The 6,135-nt window shown below is 29.6% G+C and overlaps 1 long non-coding RNA gene across 4 annotated transcripts; it reads right to left on the bottom strand.

Annotated features, from left to right (window-relative positions):
* Window positions 1-3,341: 3,341 nt before the first annotated feature.
* On the bottom strand, window positions 3,342-5,918 carry LOC106454970. 4 transcript variants are annotated; one of them, XR_007336317.1, is made up of 7 exons: window positions 5,170-5,912; window positions 4,891-5,013; window positions 4,639-4,814; window positions 4,180-4,531; window positions 4,000-4,092; window positions 3,808-3,877; window positions 3,342-3,671 (listed from the first exon to the last, which is right to left on the bottom strand). It is a non-coding gene; the product is annotated as an uncharacterized LOC106454970 (long non-coding RNA). The 4 variants fall into 4 exon arrangements; XR_001290092.3 differs by having other exon boundaries at window positions 3,736-3,877; window positions 4,180-4,814; window positions 5,170-5,918; XR_007336318.1 differs by having other exon boundaries at window positions 4,180-4,814; window positions 4,891-4,970; window positions 5,170-5,913.
* Between the last annotated feature and the right edge of the window lie 217 nt (window positions 5,919-6,135).

The following is a 6,135-nucleotide window of genomic DNA, read 5'->3' as shown; positions in this document are numbered from 1 at the left end:
TAGCAAAATTTATAAGTTTTCTCAAAATCTCTCCATATTTCTTATAATGCTTAGAATAACCTTGCATTATTTAGTTGTCTCCTTATAGAGGAAAATAATATTATCTGTAAAGAGAGTATGTGAAATTGGAAGACTTTACGTTGCTATCTTAAAACCAATGATTGTTTTTTTTTCCTGTTTTTTAATATTTGAAATCAATAATGGATCCCCTTACCTCAGTTCTCTTGGTGGTTTCACAAGTCCCCTAGGACAGCCATTATTAATACTAGAGTAAAACCCGCCCTACGGGCGGGTATGCAAGTGAATTGTAATATAAAAATATTAACATTCACAAATTATTTTGTTACTTTTTTATAAATCATAGACTTAAAAAGAAATTTTACTTTTAATCATGTAACTATTTTATAATTATAATAATAAATAAACAAAATTATTCGAAATTATGATTGAATTTCAGCACATAAAATATGAATTATTCTTTTCTAATACATTTCCTTTCAAATTTATTGTTAATTTACTCTCTTTTTTTTAAATCTATTGATTTTACTATTACTAGGTCCTTGTCCGCGCTACGCGCGGATAGTATTTTAATTTTTTTTTTTTATTTTTATACTATTATGTCAATTGTTTAGTTTTATAAAATGTTATGTTTTTACTGTAAATTTGGAATTAAAAATCTAATTTTTTTCTTACTGTAAAGTAAGTTAATTTTTTTGAATCTTACCACAACACATTATACATGAAGAGAATATAGTTGGTCTTTATATTCTTATTTGCTGTAATATTGAAAATTTTGATGATTTGTTTAAATGGTTTTTTTTAATTATATATTTTAAGATTGATTTTTCGTGACTACATTCTATAATTGTCTAAAAAAAATTGTTTGTCCCATATAGACATCCACATAAATATGAACTTCTTATAAATTTGTTCATTGGAATATTTAGTTTCACTTTCAACTTTATTCTCTTTTTTGGCACCCTCATGCTAACTTGTGGGGCTAGCCAACTTGGTGCAAAAGGGTTTACAAAAGCTGATCGAGATGCGCGTGATCGGACACCTTTTGCTAGGCTATTCGTACAGAATTTTAAAGATCTAAGAATATAAGCAATAGAAAGTTCAGAAAATTATTTAGATACAGCATGTATTTCGTCTAGCTCCGAGTCCAAAGCAGGCCAGTCTTCCTCCTTTTGAATGAGTATAACCAGTTGTTCACAGTTGATTGAAAGACCATCTCTTTGTGTCCAAACTTCAGTATCACTTGCATTGCCCATAGCAAACCTTCAGCTTCCGCTTGCAGTGGTGATTTGGTGCGTGTATATTGGCCCTTGCTCCAAACGGCATTGGAAAGTCACCATCCATTAACACAAAGCCAAGTTCATATATATCTCTTTCATTTTATCCAGGATGTCTAGCAAAAGCGTTTCTTTGCGGAGGAACAGTTGTGTCCGTTACTTCAACTCCCATATCAATCTCCATAATCTCGTCTATACGTTGAGATATCCTCCAACAATCTGCTTCAATTTTATTCGCTAATGGAAAATACATAATTCCTACGACACTATTAATTATTGTTTTTTTTGTAACACCGATACGACAAACTTATGTTTGATTTAACAAAACTCTTATTTTAATTTTGTATTAAAGAATCAATCATATTTCATATTATCCATAATTTTAGTAAATTTGCTTATTTGTCATGTTTTTATTAGGTTTTAGCTAAGTCATTGATTTATTATTTATTTTTAGCTAAGTCACTAATTTATTAATTAAAAAAATACCCTTAATTAATATTATATATATATTAAAAAATAAATTTTATTTTAGTAATATTAAATTTCTATTTTATATTAAAATTTAGTTAGTTTTTCTTATTTTTCATATTTTATTAGGTTTTAGACTTTTAGATAGGTTATTGATTTATTATTAATTTCTAAGTGATTCGCTAATGTGTTAATTAAAACAATACCCTTAATGAATTTTATATATAATTAAAAAAGAATTTTATTTTAATCATATAAAATTTATATGTTATATTAATATTAAATAATTGATTCTAAAATAATATAATAAAATTATCAAAAATTGAAAAATAAGATAATTTTTATATATATTTTGTTGCTATCTGAAAACAATATTTTTATTATAAAAGTTAAGAAGATACAAAAAATTATAGTTAAATATTATTCAAGAAAAAAACATTTATATAAAGATATTTTCTAAACTATTTCTAAGATATGAGTGTTTTAAAAAATTTAACACAGGATGTTTAGAACACGGGATTATGCTTATGAGAGAGTGGCTCGGGAATAGGCTTCGAAATGGGTCGAATGGGCTCCGAAAATAGCTTATTTTTTTTTAACTCAAACTCAAGTCCGGATGACATGGCATCTTGATTGGTTCACAATATTTTGCCCATGTGGCAAGGCTTAGAAAGTAGGGATTTAGTCCCTTTTATATAGTAGGATGAGAGAGAACCTTAACTATAATATGCTTTATTGTGAGTAGTGCAGAGGATTGATTTTTTTTTGTTTAAAATTTATTATATATTTTTAAATAATAATTGCTTATATATTATGTATGAATCATTATTTTTGTTGATCTTTTATATTTTACAATTAAATTTTTTGAGGTCATGATATCCAACCTAAATTTCATTGTGTTAGTTATAGGAATCGATATTTTGTATGATTTTAACTGGGCTATGTTCTACTCTAAATTGACAGTGTATATCTTTCATATGTTTTTTTTTTAATTTTTGGTTATCTACTTTTATTTCTGTTTATATGTTTTTGTCAAGTTGTTTAGTTGATACTTATACTATAATATGCTTTTCTTACAAAATACCATTCTTTATGTTTTATGAAAGTAGTAAAATAGATACATGTAATAAGTAGTGAGTTTGTAGATTTATAGCCTTCTCTAACATGTTCTCAAAACCTTTTTCTTCGGCCATATTAATTTGGTTGATGTCTATACATTTTCATGAAAATAATCAATGTTCATATTGTTTTTGGTAAATAGTTTTTCTAAATTTACAATTTTTCCAATTCAAATATACCATAAATGAATATTTTCTGAATTTATTAACAAATGAGTGATTACATACAAATTATTTAAATAGTATTTTTATTTTTATATATTATTGATAAATCAGATAATTTTAATAGTATCTAGAATATACTATTCAATTTTAATTTTTTTTCTAACTTTTTAGGTTGGATATAAGATAATAATATATGTTTCTGATACTTGATATGGGAATAATAATAAGAATTTATCTACAAAGTTTGGTGTAACTAAACTTTTTTTTTGTTTGAGTATTGAACTATTTTATTACCTTACAAAGTAATGGTTCCATAGATTGATCTAAAGAATTGTAGTGTAACATATAATGTCAGAAAAAATAAAATATAAACATAAGAAATAGTATCTTCTCCGGAGTATTATGATCTTCAAGTAAATTATTAGATGTTGTTTTTCTTATATCTTCAAAGTATCATTCGATGAGTTTGAGTACATTCTTTCCATTAGAAGAAACCTGTGATCTAGGTCAGTGATCTCACATGACTTGGTTGGTCAAGATGTCCTCCAGACCCTCCATTGGGGGCTTGAATATAGGCAGGTGAGACTCCCCTGAACATGGAGTCAAGTAACCCTACATACCATCACTGCAAGCAGTTCCAAGAACATTTGGGGAGACTTTAAGATTTGCAAGTATAAAATCAAACTTACCAGCTAACTTAATACTCATCCACTATGAAGTAAAAAAATATGAGAAAGTTTTGTTTCTTTTAAATTATGAACCTTAGCTCCTGTCTGACGGTGCTATGAAGAGCATGTCACAAAAACTGCCGGCTATACACTTCTTTTCATCCTGCAGAAATAAAGAAAAACACTTGAAAGACAATCATTTAAGAAAACAGAGTCTGGTCTAAAGGTAATTACAAAAACATTAGAGTGACGTGTTGGCACCTTTATATTTTTATTTATTCTTACCTCTGGTCTCGAGTCAGTATCTGTGAGTCTCTGCTTAATGTCCTTTGCTATCGAGAAGAAAACCTCTTCCACATTTAGATTTGTTTTGGCACTCTGTCATGTGAAATGACTTATTAGCCACGCAAGCAAACAAATAACCAATGGAGTTTTATAAGTTTTCATGAGACGTGTTTGGCTTACTGTTTCAAAGAACTTGCTTCCATATTCATCAGCAAGTGCTTGACCCTTTGATGTTGGAACAGCCACTACTTGCACAGGTCTACTACCATCAGCGGGTCATTATGGGGAGTATTACTTATTTAAGTATTAACCAATCCAGGTCAAATTCTAGTCATTTTAATTTTTCCCACATCTGTCTCAAATCTGCTCATGCAGAGAATATCTTGTGTTTGCCACATCTCCTCCGTATTAACCAATCTCATATAATCTTTCCAAGTAAAAAAGGAAACAAAAAGTGAGATATCACTTCTCTCACCTCATTTGTTACAACTTTCATTTACTATCTTCTTCACCGATTTCCTGTCTTGCAAAACTAATTTCAAAATCTGACGTTAAACAAAAGAGAGATCTCCAAAATCTACATGTGTAAGTGAAAACATAAAAGTAAAAAGAAATCATGAATATTAGAGAAATTCTTACCGTCCTAACGCTGCAAACATGTGCTGACCGCTTTTGTATTTGAGGTGGAGAGAAGACCGGAACCGGAAGATTCCCTGAGAAGACTACAGATGCCCAACAAACAAAATCATCCTTCCAAGAAACCATAAGATTTTCTTGACGCATTTATTGCCCACCAGAGCTTTTTGATTTGATAACTGGAAATATTGGAAAATGATGTTCATACTTATTATCATAACTTAGGCAGGTGTGAGTTTAACATACTATATTTACCAGTGTTCGGTGCACTCGGAGTAGAGAAAAACTTGATCTGCAAATTGGGAAACTTCATCCCGTGAATGGTTTGTGCTTCCCTTCAGAATAAGAGATCTATCTGTTAAGTTTCTGAGGCAGAACCTGCAAACTTTCGGATCTAAGATTGTATATTTGCTGTAATTCACATGAGTCTCAAATTTCTTCTTGTTTCTGAGATTTTCATTCCATAGTCGAGTAGTTTCCATCCTCAAACTAAAGAAAACAAAAGAATATCATCGATTAGACAAATTGAATTACCTAGCTCTTAGAGAACTTTCTTCTCCTAATCTGATCCGTTCCATAGAGGTAGAGCGTCAAATATCTGAAGCTCCTTACTTGATGAGAAGGAGGCGATGAGGCAAGGAAGATGAAGGATAATAACAGAAAGAGGAAGGAACATGGTTAGATTTGCCGTAGCTAGAAGTTGACATCGAGTGTTGCGGTCATAACAGAGGAATTAAAAAAAAGGATTTGAGGAGTTATCAGTTATGGAGGAGGGAGATAGTTAAAGGTGGAGAAGAACAAAGTTTCGTAACAGCGACGTTTGGGTTGTTAGAGGAGGCGCGTGAGAGAAAGAAAGAAGGCAGCTGGCTGACGTGGAGACTCTGATGAAGTGTAAACTCGTGATAGGTTGATTTATTTTGACACGTGGACACCCTAAACACTCAGAATATTCTCCTTTTAGTATATGTTAGATCATATATTTGATTCGATGTAATAAATTACATCATCCACGTGATCCATGTTGCCATATAAAACCCATTTATTATTATTATTATTATTATTCTCAAGATATAAATATCTTATAACAGTCATGATTTAAACATTAGGCATGATCATTTATAACTAAACCTAAAATTTGAATCCGACTAAAAAAATAGTAAAATTTAATTGATTTCAGAAAGATATCAAATAGAGCAAGGTTAAGCATTTCAAATATTGGATTAATTTGAAAGAAAGATTTAAATTAGTATCTCAAAAGTACAAAGTTAACTAATAATATTAATTTTTTGACTCTTCTATAAAATAGATACACTAAAATATTTTTGAAAAATATGGTAGTTTTTATAAAAACTATTTTGCTAATTCAAATACTTCTCCGGGATTTTTGCAAAATTGACATATAACTTAAAGTCAAACACAAAACTAACCTCCTTTTTTTTGAAAATTGGTTTTGCCCTATTCACCCCACAAGTTCATATAATTTACGAAAATGCCATCCAT

This window comes from Brassica napus, unplaced genomic scaffold (genome assembly GCF_020379485.1).
Source record: "Brassica napus cultivar Da-Ae unplaced genomic scaffold, Da-Ae ScsIHWf_570;HRSCAF=852, whole genome shotgun sequence".
In the NCBI taxonomy this organism is placed as follows: Eukaryota; Viridiplantae; Streptophyta; class Magnoliopsida; order Brassicales; family Brassicaceae; genus Brassica; species Brassica napus.
The sequence above is the reverse complement of the archived record's forward strand: the minus strand, read 5'-3'. Positions and strand labels throughout refer to the sequence as shown.